Below are 19,041 nucleotides of genomic sequence, written 5' to 3'. Positions count from 1 at the left end.
CCTAACAATGATATACCATAAAACACTGACAACATTTATGAGCCAGCCAGGCTAGTTTACATTAAAAAATTAAATTCAACACTCGTTCAATACAACACCTTCCTACATGTTTTAACATTTACACTGCAGGCCAGTTATTCTCCCGCATGCTCCCTGTCGTGACTGCATGTGACCAGTAGATGGCAGATAAACACAATCTCACATTTTACTCTCATCGTGTGTGGGATGCTGCGTTTTTTTTTTTTATGTCATCTGTTTATTGTCCACAGGCAGCTTTTAACAGAAAAGTATAGCTTACCTGTGCAGAAATGGTAAATAACACTCCCACACTCAGAAGAGATGTCATTAACTCATAACTAAAAAGCTGAGTGTGCCAGGTGTAAAATGAACATAACCAGATGTTACAAGGTAATACATTTGGTCCTCAGCACTGCTTTCATATGAAGGAATACAGGCACAATTGCCATGGTGGAAGAGGTTTCGAGGTATTTTCCTGAAAACGTAAACGTTATGCGTTACAAAAGTATTTGCATTTTAGTAGTATACTTAAAGCACCAATAGTAAAAGCACTTGCTGAATTGCACATAGAGTATATTATAGTACTGGATTATAATGAATGATGCATTAATGTGTTCATCACTGTATTGTTGCAGATACTGGCATAGTAGCGAAAAAAAGTACAATACTAGCCTCTGATGTAGTAGAGGAGAAGAGGAAATTAGCATAAAACGGAAATAAATACCAAGAACCTCACACCTGTACTTATTTGAGCCAGTGTACTTATGGTAGTTAATTTGAAGCAAACATCCTGCTTCCTTGGCCATATACAAAGTGGCAAGATGAGGCCCTCTTCACACAGAAGAACAACAGAACAACAGCAAACAAAGAGAGGATGTACATCTTGCTTGGCTGGACAAAAGAATAGTTGTGAAAGAACTGTGGACTTGTGACACACCGTCAAGCTTTTCAATGAATTAAAAGAGAAAATAAAACATCTCCAAGGACAGTCTATAGCTGGTTTGTTTCCGTCTCACACTAGTTGCTAACACTTTTTTTTTTTTTTTTTTACCTGTCAGTATGGCAAAGTTGGCGACATCTCTTGAAAGTGATTATAAACCTGCAGGTGTTTCATGAAGATATTGTTAACTATATTTGGACATCCCAGGTTACTGTTCCCTAAAATCAACTGCAGCCTATTTCAAGTTGAGAGAGAGATATTTTTGGGGCCATTTTTTTGAGTGACCTTGGTACACCTCAGGAGGAAGAGGAAATAGTTTGACCCAAATCATCATCTGTGTCCTTGAAGACACAGTCTTATTAATAACCTCAGGAATCTGGAGACCACCTCTACTCCTCCCGTCTCCCACCTCCCGCCTCTCCATTGTGATCTTTCCCGTCCTAACTTTTGTTCCACCTCCTTTTTTTTTTTTTTCTTTTTGGTTTCTGTACACCTTCACTCACACAGCCCCCCTAAGGGCCACAAAATCAATCTCACAGAGCTTAAAATAATCAACCTAGTTGTGGGAGAGGGCTTACCGGTAACATGTACAGTAGCTCACTTCCTCACGCCTTCCTTTTGCTCCTTCCTCTGAGTGCGAGGACTGCCATGTAGGTTTACTTTCACTTCCCCGGTGACATTTAGGTTATTTTATTTATTTATTTCATACACCTGTGTGTGCAGCAGACAGTTTCATAAATTTCTCAATGATGTAAGTGTTTAATTTGATGGGATTTCTGTTTATTTTTACTTATTCATGTTTTGTTTCTTTTGTCAAACAGGTTACAAATTTGGGGTGGGGGGGTGCTAGATTTTGGAGAAGCAGCTCATGATTGAAGGGTTGCCAGTTTGACCCACTGCTCCTGTGTGTGTGTGTGTGTGTGTTCACTGCATGTAATTTGCTGGCTGTTGCAAGTGTGTTCAACCAAGAATGGGTTAAATGTAGAGGAAGAATTCAGTGTATGTAAAAACATGAAAGCTAAAGCTGATTTCTCTTCCTCTTAATTTAAATTACTCTGTATATACCACTTTATTAACTTACCCAGTGCATTCTGAGTAATTACAAGGTACAAACGAGCCTGGTACAAATAGCCTACCTGTGGATCTGTGTGTCCTTTCACAACCGGTGTGTCATGAAATAGAGAAACACTTGAAAATAAACAAAGAAACTAAATAATGTCATGATAAACTTTAATATACCCAGTAACTTCACAACAATTCCGGTGAAAATGGGCAATAACAATAGAACACTTTATTTTAACGCTGAATTTTTAATCATCATTTCAAACTTGTAAACATAACATACAAAACTAAAACTTGCCTGTTAACTGAAGTAAAGGTTATTTGCTCTCAGTAATTGGTGATCCCTGTCTCAGTAAGACGTGACCTCCAGACAGCTGAGGAAATATCACCGATCGACCAGGATAAGAATAGCATCTGGAAGTTGGCCTATGGCCAACACTGAAAGCGTCTCTTGCTTACTGGTTTGGGTAATTAACGACAGTTCACAGTGATGCATCCAGCCAAAACATCAGACAATCCCTACCCCTGCCTGTTAAAACCTTTAACTAATGAGTTCTCCTGCCATTTACGCTGTCACTATGAGGGAAAAAAAAAACTGAATAACTGTAGCGTGACCCAGGTCTGATTTAAAAGACGTGTTTTATGAAATCCAATCCACTGCAGTTGTGGTTCTCTCCTTTGTGTCCTGTTTTCCTTTTCATCCTAATTCTGTTTTGTCTGGAGAAGTTTTTTCAAAGTGTTATTGATTTTTAAAGGTATGCAAATTTTTTCCAGGCAAGTCAAGGAGGCATTGCCCGCCCTACATTTCCACTCAAATATAGCTGTGCCAATTAAGGCCAACTCTCCTCTGCTACATTAAGCATTTGGAAGAAATCATTTTATATTACTGTATTATTTATCTCTTAATATCAGACTGTACAGAGATGTACCTTGTCAGGGGATGAAATCAGCCAGAACTAAAATGAGGTACAGCACACTTAATTTGATTTTACATGAATGTGAACATTACTGTAGCAATAACAAAAATCACATTATTTTCTGCCTTTTAGTGGTTAAAAACAAAATGGATAAGAGGGTTTAAATTGAGCCCTGAATGTGAGCGCAGATAATCAGTCTGTTTATTCTATTTCTCGATTTTTCTCTCTCTTTCTCCCTTCACTATTGCTGTCAGAGGAGGAGTGGAGTAATTACAACCTGCCTCTGACCCACACTGGCCTGTAGCCCAGTGTGTGTGTGTGTGTGTGTGTGTGTGTGTCTTCTCCAAAAAAAAAAAAAAAAGACAAAGAGAGAAGAAGATGCAGAAGAAAAGATTTCTTAAGAGACAGACTGGGGGGAAAATGGTAAAAAAAAAAGAGAGAGAGAGGATGAAGAGATAGAGGAGGGGAAGAAAAATGGAGAAGAGGGTGACTGAGTAAGTGATGCTGATGAGTGACAGGATGAAGCACAAGAGGGCTGGCGAGATGAGAGGATAGGGGGCGAGCAGGATGGCAGAGAGAGAACGGGAGGGTAAGCTTCCGACAAAAGGAAGTGGGAGACAATCCAGTAAAACACATGGTGAGTGAGAGCGTTTGTGTGTGCGCCCTTGCATTCCCGCACACGCCTGAGCAACAACGTGCTAAGGGAGTGCAAGCAGTGGATGGTCACAGCCCTAATAGCATTATATTACTTGATGCCAAATTTAAAATATACACTAGAAGGCTAGATTACAGGCTGTTAGGGATTTAATTCTAAATTAAGCCTCTAAGGAGAAAATTTGCATGTAAATCCATGTACCAAACCATTACTCTGTGAATGCACAACAATTAGAAGCATTTAAATCAGAGAGTTAAGACAACTGAGTGGGTGCCACGGCAGCTCATAAAGGCAAGCACACATGTGCACACACAAAGCAGTGTGCTCTGGTCGGGATGATAATTATTAAAATACATCAATTGTTCTTCAGCCTCTGTTCAAGCCTGTAATAGATGCTATGTATCTAAACTAACAAACGTACACAGAAACACAATGAGTGAGTTATGGCCAAGTGTGGCAGAGAGGGAGAGAAGGGAAAGTGAAGGAATGGAGATAAAACAGTGTGGGTTGAGAGAGAGAGAGAGAGAGAGAGAGAGAGAGAGAGAGAGAGAGTGATAGGGGAAGCAGAATGTGACGACGTGAGTGAAGGAGAGCCAGAGCTCTGAGCCCTTCTTCTAGATGGCTGCCGGCCTTGAAGCCTGCCAGCTCCGAATGGCACATTTGGCACCGGGATGCTCGCTCCGAGTTCTCAAAGCTATGAGGCATTTTGTTGTTATCCAACAGCTGTGCTCTCTGTTGCGCTTTAATGGCACCATTTAGTTGACCTCTCGGCCTCGCTCGAAAACAGGCTCTGTCCAGAAGTGGAGGTTCTTCAATAATGAGTGTGATTTCTAACTTATTTTTGATGCACTCGTGGAGGTGAAGGTCAGTGCAAATGGAGTGACTCATGACGATGATTCATAATGACAACACCTCTGCACCTGCCAGTTAGGAATTCTGCACTAATGCTCTCTTGTCAGTACTCACCTGGTGCCTACATCCTACGAGGTCTTTCAGAAGACTTGATATTGTCAGTGTGATCAAGACTGTCCCCTACTTGATGATCACAGACATTTAGTCATTAAAATATTGTTTAAAGTAACATGGTACTATACTTATAGGTACAGTTTGCCATACTTGAGTATTTCCATTTTCTGCCCTTTATACCGACTCCACTACAGTTCTATTGTACTTTTGACTTCACTGCATTTATCAGACAAATATCGTTGCCTGTTACTTGAAAAAATACTTAAAATTTGCTTTAAAAGACATGAGTGAATAAAATGTGATGCATTATTAAAAATTAAACAAGTTGTTTCCAAACTTTTTTAGCCTCTTGCAAAGTCCAGCTGTGGGTCCTCGTCATGTTTCAGATGTGTCGCGTGGTTTAAGGTAAACGTATGCAATATTTCACAAAATCAGAAAGTCTTATTTTGAATTGACTGTTTTTTCACTGTAGTACTGGTCCAACTCTGGTCATTTTTGAGGCTACAGTTACACCCCACCGTTTGAACGCAGGTTAAGTTAGTCAGTCTAAACCATGTGATGCAGTTTGACTAAACGTGCACTGTAGTGGTGGGTGTAGCCAGCGCAGAACCAGCAAAAACCATCTCTGATGAGACTTTATGCTGATTTTTCTATTATTCCTTGTGTTTCCTTGTGTCATACACACACACACACACACATCGTTGTACAAATGTATTTTCAGCAAATGGAAGCTGCAGCAGACTCAAGGTCTCTTGTGAATAGGAACAGACTGTAAGCACCTGGGCAAAAAAGGAAAAACTGCCACAAAGTGTGTGTGTGTGTGTGTGTGTGTGTGTGTGTGTGTGTGTGTGTGAGAGAGAGAGAGAGAGAGAGAGAGAGAGAAACACATTTTGTAGGAGTCTTTTAGAACAAAAATGAGATATCTGTTGTCTCTGCATCAAACTAAACTCTCTTTCTCCCCTCTCTCTCTCTCTCTCTCTCTCACACACACACACACACACACACAAAGGCACACACAATCCACTAACAAGCATGTGCACAGGCATGCAACCTCGCAGACACATAGAAACCCAATAGTTAGTTCCTGCGTCATTACAGTAGCCATCTGTCAGTATGCAGGCTCACATACAACGACTTGGCTGTGTGTATGCATCCAGGAACACACACACACACACACACACACAGCCACATTGCACATGCACACACATTTAGCCTAGAAGTATGTCATGCTGCCGACCCTCTCTGCCCTTCTCGCCCTGCTAGATGTCTGATGGACTTCGCATCAAGCATTGGATTTACGTGGATCAATCTAAGAGGTGAAAGGTTTCCTCTCCCTTGTTCACTATTTTCTTCTTCTCTCTTCTTCCCTCTCATCTTTCTCTCCATTCCTACCCACATGAATCCGTGTGTTTGTCTGTTTCTGCCAAAGACTGATGTCACTGTCCACCAGCGTGCCTCCAGTGTGAGAGATGAAATGATGAATGCTGAGGTATAATCCCGCGGTTTAATCCCGACCACTTCCAATCCGCTGCCTGCATGCACACACCGGACAGCCGGAGCAGGCCTACTGACAGACACACAGACAGTTTTGGTTTTTTATCATATCATAAAACATGCAGGGCTTTGAGGTGGAGGACACACGTTTGGGCCTCCAGCAGCCTTTAATAACGTTTTAACATTATTCAAAGATGCCCACCTGCCAGGCATTGAAAGAGAGAGAGAGACACACACACACGCAGAGAGAGAGAGAGAGAGAGAGAGATGAAAGATTATTTATTTCTCTTGGGTGGGAGACAGTGAGTGAGTGAGTGAGAGTGAGTGGGAGGGAGGGCGGCAGTCAGAAACAAGCAAACTAATTCTCACCGAAGAACAGACAGTCGTGCCAGAGCAGAAGCTGCGGTTAGTTCACCTCTCTGATGCTCTTTGTACACCAACAAAGAAACGTTATCAGCGGTTTATTTATTTATTTTTTTCCTCTCGAGTCCAGGTACCAAGTAGGACCAGAGTTTCCATTTTGGATAAGGTGTTGGGGAGGGCTGCAAACACACGCACTCGCACTTCTCCGAGCCGCGACAAGTCAAGGTAAGTCACGCTGTGAAACTCTGTGCGTTAAATTCGCGGTAACAACTCGATTTATTCCCTACTGACGGTAGACAGCAAACGATAAAGAGATACAAAAACGAGATATTTTCTGCCGTGCCGCTTCTCCTTCTACCTCTGCTGATAGTGACGGTGGTGGTGATGATGATGATGATAATAATGATGCGCGCTGTGCGGCCACCGCGCTTTAAACAGCTGCAGTGAAAATCTCCAGCTGGCACAGAGAAAGCAGAGAAAGTGTCTGGCTGCTCACCGAGCCAAAATAAAGTTAGACGAGGTATAGTCGGTTGTATGTAACTACTGACTTGTTGAATGTTTGAGTGTTTGTATATGACTGCACCTCTGCACAGAGCGGCTGTCATCAATGAAGTTATTGTACGCTGTTTTTTCTACTTATTGTACTCATGTTCAGGCTTCTGCGCAGCATTACAGCAGCAATTTGTGATGGCTGTCGCTCACTTGGCAGCTTTTAACGTATACATTTGACACCTCACAGTCGCTCTTTTAAGGCTTGTCAAACAGTGTCATTGAGAAGTTCTCCCTACTGAAGTATTGGCTGGATCTATAATATTTGGAAGAAAATATTAATAGTAATAATAATAATAATTATGAGCAAAGCGAGGCGTTTGCATTTCTTTCCTCTGCTCATACATTCTTCATTCACTGTGGAGCCTCATCCAACATACCATTCAACTTTTCCAGTTATTCACTCGTTAATTATGAATCAGTTCAGAAACTCGAGCCACTTTACTTTCCCCATACTAGGTCATCACACTGACAGCAGGCTTATGTTGAATCAAGGCCGTTGCCATTAGGTTTAAAGTGGGCATTTGGAGGAAACTGATAACACAGTGAGAAGTTAATGTATGTGCAGGGTAGTATTTTTTAGAACGCTGACTTCATGGCTGAGCATCAGCAAAGTCAGCTGAGGTAAACTCATAGCTTAGATGATTTAATACAAACATATCAAAAGTGATTAACTGTTTATTAAAGCCACAACAGAGAGTGCATCATTTTTCATTTTTGCAATGAAAGCCGTGTACAAACCCTGCTGGCCTCATTAAGTTGCTTTATATGAGCTTGTGCAATTTGATAAACGAGGGGAGCAGAAGAGAGTGGAGAGAACATCACAGGAAATCTAGTGGAGGCTACTACACTACTGTACCCCAGAGAGAGAGGGAGACTAAAAGAGGTTGCTGAAGCAAGAAAGCGAACAAACTGTCAGTGGAAAAGAGGCTGGGGATGACAAAAAAACCCCCCCAAAAAAACGGGGCAGGCAAAAAAAATAAAACATGGTTTCTCGCATATTCATCTCATTTGACTTGTGTGAGCTGCTCTGTGTTTCCCACCGCGGTCGCTTTTAGCCTCTGGATGGTGAAGAAAAGCTCACACCGATTTTATGTAACAGGGTGCGAAGAGCCTTCTATCAGACAACATTTCAGGTGCTGCATCTCGCACAGTTCACACCTGTCTGCTGTGCTGTGAGCTTCACGATATGCACCGTCACATGATTGTTTAAACCAGATCTGTCCATTTGTGCATTACCTGTGCTGTTATTTTCCACCTAGATATCTATTTATCTTCAAGTCTCTCTCACCTCCCTCTTAGTAGCCACTGTCCTTTCAGTCAACCTGTAAGCCGCAGTATATCATGTTTGAACTCGTCTCTTGAGACCTCATTTAGAGTTTGTGGAAAGCCTGCAGCCTAAAGGACAAAAGGCTTTCAAACCATTTGTGTGCCCCCCCCTCCCCAATGTGTACTGTACCGTTCATGGCAAAAAGCTCCTATCCTCGGATTTCGCTGCACAAGTCAGATAACTGACAAGCTAACACACCACGCACATAATCAAATACAGATGGTTACGGTGGGTGCAATGTGTGTGTTTGTGTGTGTCTGTGTATATGCACGCGCACTATATATTTTGTAGTCACCAACTTGCATTTTTGTGAGAACAGAGGATGCAACTCAGGTTCTAACCTTCATCTTTACTGTTAAGCCTGCCTTAAAAGTCTGGGATTCATTTTGGAGATTTTCAGCTGCTGATCTCCGATGTGCACTCCCTAGTCAGAAACATTTGGAAGATGAAGTATATCAGCAAGATATTAAGCGACTGAGTGGTAGATAGATTTGTAGATCGTCTTACAATAAAACTGTTTTGTAAGATCTATGTGACTGCACATTTGTATGTAACATATAACCCTGAACTGAATTCAGCTTTGGTTTTGACCTGATTTTACGTTAGCTGAGTCTTTTATGATTTCTTCATATCAGACTATGTGCTTGTCTGATTTTTAGCAAGGTAGCAGGTATGTTTCAATCATATTTTGAGGAACTATTTTAATAAGTCATAGGGCAGGGATTATCATTTTGTGAGATCCAGGAGTTAAACCACAATCTCTTTTTTATTTTTGGCACTTTCTTGACATTTTTTTTGCTAACTACTGCGTGTTCTTGAATGGGAAATATCTGGAACATGTATCATATGATTGTTTATATGTATTTTCACCTGATGAAAATACAGATAAAGCATTTTCCAACATTTTCCAAAAACAGATTTATAGGAGATGAAGCTTTGATGAAGGTGTTCACTCTCAAGTATCTGATTAGTTATGCTGTGGAGCAGGCTGAGCATTAATGGCTGGTCTTTCTGCAAACTTGCCTCTCGATTTTACATAGTTTGGTTTACCAACAGGGTGGATTTATTCAGTAGATAGGAAAATGCTGACACAGTTTTGTGATCGTGTAATTAAAGATCTATAAGTGCCTCTTTTTTCTATAAGTGTTCCCATTTCCGTGGTTTGAACCCAATTAAATGGAAGGCTGAGTTTTTACTGCTTACAACAGCCTCTCAAGGTCACTTCTATTGATTACCGATCAGTTCATCAAGTGTGATGAATGTAGTTATTACAACACTGATCCAATGCAAATAGGTTTCAGGTAATGCCTTTATAATGGAGAGGAGGCAGAAAGGATGAGGATGGAAGGGACAAGTGATTCTTATGTTTACAGTAACATTGGTGGTATCGATCAGCCCACATACTTCTCCGAGTTGACTCACTGCAGTCTGAACTGAGAGCTTGAAGGAAATGGGATATTAGAATACAGGAAAGCCTTAAATACAGAAAATTTCATTATGGTTTATTGATTGCAAACTGAACACTGGTTTATGCTAGAGAGTACAACATGTCCTTTCTTGTGAAATGGATGAAACATATTTTTACAGATTTATGATTTCATCAATAGGAAACCTAATGAACCTAATACCATGTTTGTGTGCATGCTGGTGCAGTGCCGGAATCAATATCCCATTATATTGTAATGCTATATCATAATAGCTGATAATGGTCAATGTTGTAAACACCCACTGATTCTTGCACGGTTGAATGTGAGTGTTTCCCGCTGAAATTCTGCTCCTGAGTTCCTGTTTTTGCTGCAATCTGCACCACCATATCCAGAAGCACAGAGATTTTTCATTACAGCAGCCAGGATAGGTTACAGATGGTGGTTGTAGGAGATTAGGAGGTGCATCAATCCATCAAAATGACTTTTTGAACCCTCTGCGTAATGTGACACAGCGATTGCTCACTGCCAATGTATTTGGTGGCCGATAATGATCCTGATATGCCCCAGGGGCTTGGAGATAATACTGTCGTTTACAAGTGTTTGGCATCATTGGCCAAGTTGGGAAAAGTAGAAGTGGTTAAACAGTGTAGCCAGCAGTGCTAAGTGCTGAAAAAAAACAAACGAAAAAAAAAAAAACACTTATTTTTGCACACATGCCACCTATGTTACATAATGTTGAGCTTCAGGTTAAGCTGCACACACAGCATATGTTTGTTTATTTCCCTTAACTGAGTTTGGTGCCGGAGGTTTCTCATGTCCTGCTCTCCTTGCTCATCTTCTGCCTTCTTGCTCTCACACTCTCCCATCTCATCTGCTCCCTGCCTCCTCCAGCTGAGCTCCACGTCCCCTACTGAACCCCAACGTGCTTTCTGTATCTATCCCTTCATCTACCTGTTACTGGATATAGTCTAGAATCTGGATGTGATGCATGGGCTTAATGCAAGAACATTTTTCAAATATTCAGCCAAAAGGTGCTGTCAGGAAAATATGACTCTGCAGTAACATCTAGTGGTAGTCATACAGCAACACTGACAAAGATCTTCAAGCATAACACTCATTCAGTAACTAATATAGTAGGCTGAAAATAAGACCTGTTAATGTTCTCATGCTTAATGTGTCTGAAAATTTTACACTGTCCATTTATTAATATCTCCAAGTAAAACTGACTCGGTTGTGATAGCACCACACCGCCTGAGGAAATGAGAAAACGTGTATTACTGATGTATTATTGTAGCGTGTTGTGCAAAAAGAAAAAGCTGTTACTTACTCATATTTTCATGAAATTGTTCGTGTATGACACAATTTCCCATCATTATTTCAGATGGAAGTTGCAAATGACTCACATAAATGCAATAAACAGTTGAGAAAATGAACATGCTTGTAATTAGAAACCTAAATTAGCGCAGTAATGCCCCAATAACGCTGTTCAGGAAATCCCACTACAGATGGAAATTACAAAAATACTAGCCAAAGCGTATGATGAAGAAAATTTTAGCATCTATTATCTCAGAGACTGTAGTAACGGGATGCTAGGAGGCACTTGGGGAAATTTCTGCACAATAAGTCGTCTCTAACAGAAATACTGAATATCACTGCCAGAAATGAGAGGCAGGAAGACATCCTGTATATATTTATCTATGAGGGAGCAGCCTGAGTGAGTATCATGGATTGTTACCTGAAAAGAAATGAACGAGCCAGCTAATAAGGAACAGTTGGCAGTTGACTACTGGGTAAGTGTGTTGGTAGTTAGTCACAGGTTTGTTAGTAAGTAACAGCCTGCGAGCTAGTTCAGGCAGCTAACACGAGCTGCAGTGCTAAATGCACATGTGACTTGCTTTACTCTCCCCACTGGTCACTTTAAAATACCTCCCAATGTGGCGGACTATTTATGCTGCAAAAAAGTCCCATCTCACCCTTTGCCTGTCAGCATACCGTTTCAGCACTTCTGCATTTTTTTTTGCAGTTCCACCCCCACCTCAGCATCCACCTGCAGGCTCTGTTGGTGGTGCTGGTGGGGGGGTTCAGTGTTTTCTCATCACCCCCCCAATATCTCATGTAAGCATATCTGTAGGGAGTGATGACACGCCCAACTCTAACATGTTCTGCTGCTTTATTAAACACTGGAATCGTGAGTTGTCTGACTGAACTAGTAATTAATTGCAGGGGTGGTAAGCTACTCATCTGCTTACTATTACTTTCATTGCAATATTATTGTTCAATCTACAAAAACTCAGAGAAATTTACAGTGTCTGCACTCCCACTTTGATGTCCCTGATAAAATTTTGTCAAGTGATCCTTGGGCCAAATTCACTTGTAACCTGTTGAAATGTTTTGCAAAGAGATAAAGACAGGAGATCACATACACCAAACAACTTCACTGACAGAGATAATGAAGAACCTCCAGCATGTGTTACTACACCAAGAGCTCTGTCTCACACACACACACGCTTGCAAATGTGTTTTTTACTCGTACTGTTGCAGTGGGGCAATAAGGAGAGGAGTCACAAAACTAAAAACTCTGATTAAAACACTGCATCAAATTCTTTCACAGAGTAACCAGAAACATGTAACAACGTGATAGAGTCCGGGAGGAATAAAAATTCATGAAATCTTCACGAAATCTACATTATCACAGCTCAACATCAGGCAGACTGGTCCTCCCAAAGCATCGCATTCGCTCGGGTAGGCACGCACATAAATGCAACTGCAATTTACTGTAATGCAAAGTTCAGCTCTACATGAAAATAGGAAAAAAAACATTAGGTTTCCAATTATTTTAATGCAAACTTGTGTTTTATTTTAGAGCGAGTTAATAGAGAAAGCATACGTCATCAATATCTCCACAATATTGCTTTATATTCCCCTTTGAAAGGTTGTAGAACAGGAAATAAGACAGAAAAGACTTCCTGTTTTTATTGTGGTTCTGTGTTCAGACATATGTGGCTTCGTTTTACATTCATGAAGTATTCATTTCTCCCCAGGTGATGGCAACACATCTAATTTATGATGAATTTCATTTGAGCGTTTCAAAAGTTTACGTAGCATTACCTTGACAGCCAGTTAAGAAAACATAGCAATCGATTGCTGACTTTTGCTCAATAGCGTCTGACTTCTGGTCTAAAACCTGCAGAGTTGAAAAGACACATGACAGATTATTTCACAGCAGGGAGTTTGGAGGTAGCCTATTCATACAGATAAAAAAAAAACGTGCTTTCATGCAGGATACTGAATTAACTAGTGTTCAAGGTCTTGTAAATACATATGTGAGGGGAAAAAACAATGAATTACTAATGAGTTTTTCTATCCCCATGGCTCTCTAGTGTTAGAGGCAGAAGGGAGAGTGAGAGACTGGAAGTGATACAGGGAAAAAAAGGAATGGAGACTGAGAGACAGAAGAGTATTTCATTAAACTTGCATTCATTACCAGAGCCTGTATGTGACGTCCTCTCTGTCTCTATGTCCTCATCTTTCATTCCTCCATCTCCTCTTCCTCTTCCTTTCCACCTATTTTTCTCCCTTTACACTGTTCTTAATGCCTCTGTTAGCTTCTCTTTCTCTCTGCCGCCTTTCTTTTTCCTCTCAGGTCATCTTTCACTTCCCCATGTCTTCCCCTTGTCATCTTTTCTCCAGCACTCCTTATTTATCTCTGTCATTATACTGTTGTGTGAAGGACTGGAGAAATTAGGAACAGAGAGATGGTCAATCATGGCCGTTCTTACATAGTCTTTCTTCCTTCCAGGTAGCCCTTTGGAGGCCAAGCAGCATACTACAACATGCTCCACCTGGCCCAAATTCACAGGAGTCCACTCACCTGTTAATTTGGGGTTTTGCCTCATGCTGGTCCAAACTGAACTGAGCTAAACCCAGAGCACTGGGCTGTGCTGGCTCACCGTTTCTTTGAGTTCAGCCACAAAGTATTGAAACTGGGCTAGAATCTGGGCCAGCATACAGTGGCTAGGACACAGATCAGAAGATGACATAGAAGGTACAAATGAAACCCAGGAAAACCTATCACTGAATTTAATCTTTCCTACTGTTACACTGACGAAGTAAAAAAAAAAAATAGGTGGACAAAATTGATTATATCTTAAGCATCAAGACTATCGTTATGAGTAGCAGTCACTTGCTTGCTCGTTATATTTGTCATTGAGATTTATGATTTGTTCTTCCTCCGCCAGCCCCTGCTGCCTCACCTCTTACGTAACACCCCAAGCTGTTGTTAAGATGGATCCAACAAGCCACTGCTTTATCAGTCCTTCAACTGTGGCTCCCTGTCCAATCATGATGACTGCAGCCAAAACTACCTCTCATCTTCTGGTAGCCGTTCCCCTGAATAGCGATATAGTCAAGGCAGGCTAAGGACAGCTGCAGCACAGCACTTTATAATTGAAAACAATTATAGTCGAGACTTTGCACCGGAGGAAATGGTTAGTGTAGAGGGAGACAGATACGGGCACTTAAACATGCTGGAGAAATGAGGTACATTTGAAATGCATTTTTCATTGTACTAGGGGGAAGCAAGTGTCTCCACTTTGGTAGAATGCAATGGCTGAATGGAATAAATGAATGCAAGAGGTTTTGCCAGTATATTCTTTACTTTTGTGCTGCTGCTTCAACAAACAGCGACAGAAAAAGTGATCAGGAAGAGTTTCTGGGCTGTCGAGAGTTCAGCCCCCTGCCCCCTCTATAGCAAAGACAACTACATGGAGAAGGAGACGGGTGTGTGTGTGTGTTTCAGGGGAGGGGGGTCAGAGCTGATACGGATTTATTGGCTCAGCTGGTCATAAAGGAGGCTTTATCCTCGCATTGCATTATGCAAGCCAAGATCTCTGCTAGCTACAGGTGAAAGATGGCATGCTCTGCAGGCACAGATTCTTTCAGTCGCTCCGTCTCTCTCCAGTCTTCCTCCACCCTCCCTCCTCTCTGTGTACTTTTCTTGCTCTCAGGATGGATGAGTTTAATACTGAGGTGGTTAGAAACAGAAGTATATTTCCTCACTGAAGTGCATTCTTTACTCTGACTCGTGGTATGAAAAGCGAGCCTCTCCTTCTTGTCCGTCTCTGATCTTGCCACATCTCCTCCACCTTTTAGTCTTTGCCTTTTCTTTACTTCATCTCTGCTACTCTCTGCTCTCCCTGTCTATCTTTTTCTTTGTACCATTAGGCATCTGACTGATGCATCTACCCACTGATAAGAGACAAACAGGTAATGAAAGGTATTGACGCTAATGGATATGCTCAGGCTTGATGTCCTTCACTTATTCTCTCACTTTAAGCCACAATGACAAGTGAATTTTCTCCACATGAGCATACCAGTACAGTGATGTAGCCAACTAGATAGCTGTGTTGAGTGGATGGATTTCTTCATGTTGCCATTCCTTGTCTGACATACTGTGAATGCCAGATGAGGAGGTGAAGAACCACCTTTAATACAATATTGTGTTGTAATGGTGCAAATTTAGAAATTCATAGGCTACTTCAAGTCTGTCCATAGTCTGTAGGACATTTTAAAATGGAGAACAAAAATCTTTAGAGCATGGATTTCAATTAAACAGATCATAATATTATTTCTTGTCTAGTTTGCCCACTCCTACTTGTGAGACAGAAAACATGTTTTCTTCTGGACAATCTTTCATTTAAGCACAGTCCAAACTAGAACGAAAACTGCCAATCTGGCGCATCATAAACTGACAATAGCGACATGCAGCTTCAATAATTTGTCCACTAATCTGCATCATGTATGCTTTGTGTTCTTATTACTGTAACTTACCATTTATAATTGATTTATACACATGCTTAGTAGCTATGCACTAGTGTTGGATAATTGAGTATATCACCGTGCTTGATGGATAATCCGCTCAGAAAATTTAAAACCCTCAGAAATAGTGACAGGTGGTCTCTTTGCTTGCCTCTGAAGATATGTGGTACTGAAATGCAGGGAAACAAGTGTCAGTAGGGGAGCGGGATTGTGTGGGGTTGGAGGAGATAACCATACCTCATCAAAAAAAAGGGAAAAAAAGCTAGAAAAGCAATAGTAAGAAAAAATGACAAGAAAAGCAGCTAAATAAGAGAACAGCAAGAGCATGCTCTGCCTTTGCTCTGACCTGGTTCCAGTTAATCCGCCTACTTTACACGATGAACGTTACCTCCACACTGTATTTATAGAGCCTTTTGGTGTGTGTTTTTTTGTGTAAGCTGGTGTGTAGTTGACTGTGATTTCTTTCTTTTTTTCTTTTTTTTTTATAACATATGGCCGTGATTGTTGAGTAAACGCAGTTAGTCCATGTCATATAGGGGCAGGGGGTTCTCATAGCACAGTTTAAGGACAAAAAGAACCCGTGTTTAAACCGCTGTTTGCAACAAGCAGCAGTCCTTGGCTGAATGTTGGAGCCATTGTAGAAGAACCATATGATACGATTCCTCTAATAGCTATGCTACAAGAAGCTTGTTCCAATAATAATTCAAATTGAAATTACTTGGAAAATTCTCAATTTCTCTCCTCTCTCAAAACACATTATCAGTAATTTATTTCACAATATGGCTTTTTTGCTAACAAAATATATTGAGCATCAAAGCGAGGGAATGCTTTTGACAATTTCAGCAGCACGGTGTGACATCATCCAGCAAACTTCTGCATTAACCAATCAATACATTAATATCCGGTGGATTACTTTGTTAAGTGAACAAAGTGTTTCTGTTTGTCCCGTAATTGTTGCAACTTAAGTCGAAACAGTTGCCTCGATCATAACTTTCCAGAGTTGTAAAATTCTGTCTGAGTGATTATAAATCATTATGATAGGCCTTTAAACGCATTCATTTACGACTCAAACGGGACTTCTTGGATCAGATTTCATTGTTTCAACTGTATCTGAAGCAAATACTCCCACCAGTCCAGCACCCCGAGTTTTCTTAATTCAGGGCTGTTTTCGGTCTGAATGTCTGCTTAGCCTATTGCACTCAAGGGTTGCACTCTGCTCTGCACAGGTTCGCATAGAAAAGATTTTAGAGTTGACCTGTGTTATTATTAATGTAAGAAAACATGATTCATAAAGCATGACTGATGTTTTCATGGTTAGGTTTGGCAACTCAATAAGCCCAGTTGGGGTCAGGGAAAGATTGGTCCTTTGAGCAAAATGCTAACATCAACATGTACAGCTGAGGCTGATGAGATTTGCAAGTATTTGATCATAAATCAAAGTATTAGATAATTGTTTTTCAAAGTTTTGGCCTGATGATGGCCCTAGATTGAAGTTAAGGAATCACTAAAGTTGTTACAAACCATCCTGAAGTGGACTTGAAGGTGCGTACCAAGCTTAATGGTACGTTTTGAGACATTTCACTAAAAACTTCAAATGTCAACCTCATGGAGACACCCCAGAAAAAGCTCACAAGAGTCAGTAGGATAGCAAGAGTCTTTGAAATGTCTGACAAAAAAATGATGCCAGTCCATACTGGCTGACCAACTAACCAATATTACCATCCCTATAGCTATACTACAAGTGGAACTAAAAAGTCAACACTGATTTGGATCACAAGAAAAGACATGTTGACTTTTTCAGTATTTCCCCAAAACATCACCAGTACTTGAGTAGCATAATGTAGCAAGTCTCCGTTGTCACATGAGGTTCACTGTGTATGAATGCACACAGCCCTCTCCCTGTGACTTCTGTGCACTCACAAAGGAAGTCACCAGCCCCACACTGATCTAATACTGAATTATATATGCAGTATTGACTCCCATAGGAATGGGGCTAGTGGAAAGACAATTTCCATTTCAGGACCTAAAATTCCTCATATTATTATTTGATAACCATAGACTGTGTTCTCCTCCAACCCGGAGGAAAATTCTACATAAGCCCACCTCCAACAGGCTCCACAGGTATACTGTATGCTATAAGGTGTGAGAGATATACCCACACAGTGTTTAAAAATAGAGAGGGCCCTGACAGTCCTACACAAAGCTTCACAGCAGAGACCTCTCTGTTGAAATGGTCTCTAGCCTTATGACTCTCATCCAAAACTTCAATCACTACTTCTTTCTCCTCCTCTTCTCTGCTCCTCCTTCCATCTCTTCCTCTCTTCTCTCTCTCTCTCTCCAGGGAGGGGATTTCATTTCTGTAAGTCTTCTATCACACTGAATATTTCACAAACACAAAAGTACTTTTTCCCCCCCTCCTAGCACACATACACACACTGCCGATTTTCTCACGGAAGTGTTCTCACTCTCAGTCCCTCGTGCTCTTCACATCTGTCATCTTCCATGCTTTGTTTCTGTCTTTCATTTTTCCTTTTCCTTGTCATCTTCATCTCAATCTCATTCGCTCCTCTGGATGTTCCTCTTTATCTGGCACCAGTGCTCACTCTTCATTTCTCCTCACTTTGCTCTCTCCTTCTCACTTCCTCTCAACCTAAACTGAGCCTCTTTGCTCCTTGCTCTCCTATTTTAAAGACACATCTCCTGCAGTTACTTTCCTATATCCTCCCTTTTGTGAATTTTCCAGAGATGCCTTTAAAATTTATGGAGCTTCTAAAAGGATTTAGTACTTTATAATCAATACACTCTCTGCTTGGCCTCTGCACTACCATCCTGCTTTGTTTGTTCATAATGCATGCTGGCGACATTGATAGCGATTGGTTGTTGGGTCAGTTCAATTAGTTGTGTTATGGTTAACATCACTGGCCATTCCGGTTGATCTAAAGGTCCCACAGCTGTTATGGTACGCTACTGAACTAGCTTTTATACAGGATTAGCTGCACAGAAACTGCATCTCACTAAAGTGTAGATAATCAGAAATGGTCTCCTAAGCAATTTTTTTCAGCTGATGTAACTTTTCATATGAGTACATTCCTAAAGCTAAATGAGTCAGTGAATCAGTGAAGATTGAATTTTGCTTATTTATGAATTATTTATGTGGTATGCAGGATAAGTCTATTTTATGGTCTTACCTTGAGCATGCTGTTCACTCATCCCACCGAGTTTTAATAATATGCTTTTCATCTCGAAGATTAGATTCTTCATTTTGTCATTGTTGTTAGTCAAAGCTTACTTGCCGCCTTTGTGTTTTGCAATGCCTCTGAGGCACTAATCCAGCCACAGCACACAGTCACTGCTCTGAATTCTCCCGAAGCATTTAGAAGCATCTCTGACAGAAGACAGGTGTGATTCTGACCACAATGACTGGACTACTGTTTTTTTCTTCTTCTTTTCATTCATCATGTTTCTCCAATTGTGATGACAAGACAACTGTACAATGCAGATGG

At 40.9% G+C, this 19,041-nt stretch overlaps 1 protein-coding gene across 2 annotated transcripts in view; it reads left to right on the top strand.

Annotated features, from left to right (window-relative positions):
• camkvl (CaM kinase-like vesicle-associated, like) overlaps positions 1 to 19,041 on the top strand; it is a 47,340-nt gene that overhangs the window by 6,336 nt on the left and 21,963 nt on the right. Inside the window, exons 3-5 of one of the 2 annotated variants that reach the window (XM_046396089.1) lie at positions 4,904 to 4,963; positions 5,568 to 5,874; positions 6,546 to 6,640. The gene's annotated coding sequence lies outside the window, so the exon portion shown is untranslated. Of the gene's footprint in view, positions 1 to 4,903; positions 4,964 to 5,567; positions 5,875 to 6,367; positions 6,458 to 6,545; positions 6,641 to 19,041 lie in introns of those variants that run through there. The other variant, XM_046396090.1, reaches the window with a different exon arrangement.

This window comes from Scatophagus argus, chromosome 8, assembly GCF_020382885.2.
Source record: "Scatophagus argus isolate fScaArg1 chromosome 8, fScaArg1.pri, whole genome shotgun sequence".
Classification (NCBI taxonomy): Eukaryota; Metazoa; Chordata; class Actinopteri; family Scatophagidae; genus Scatophagus; species Scatophagus argus.
This window is presented reverse-complemented; position numbering and strand designations above follow the sequence as displayed.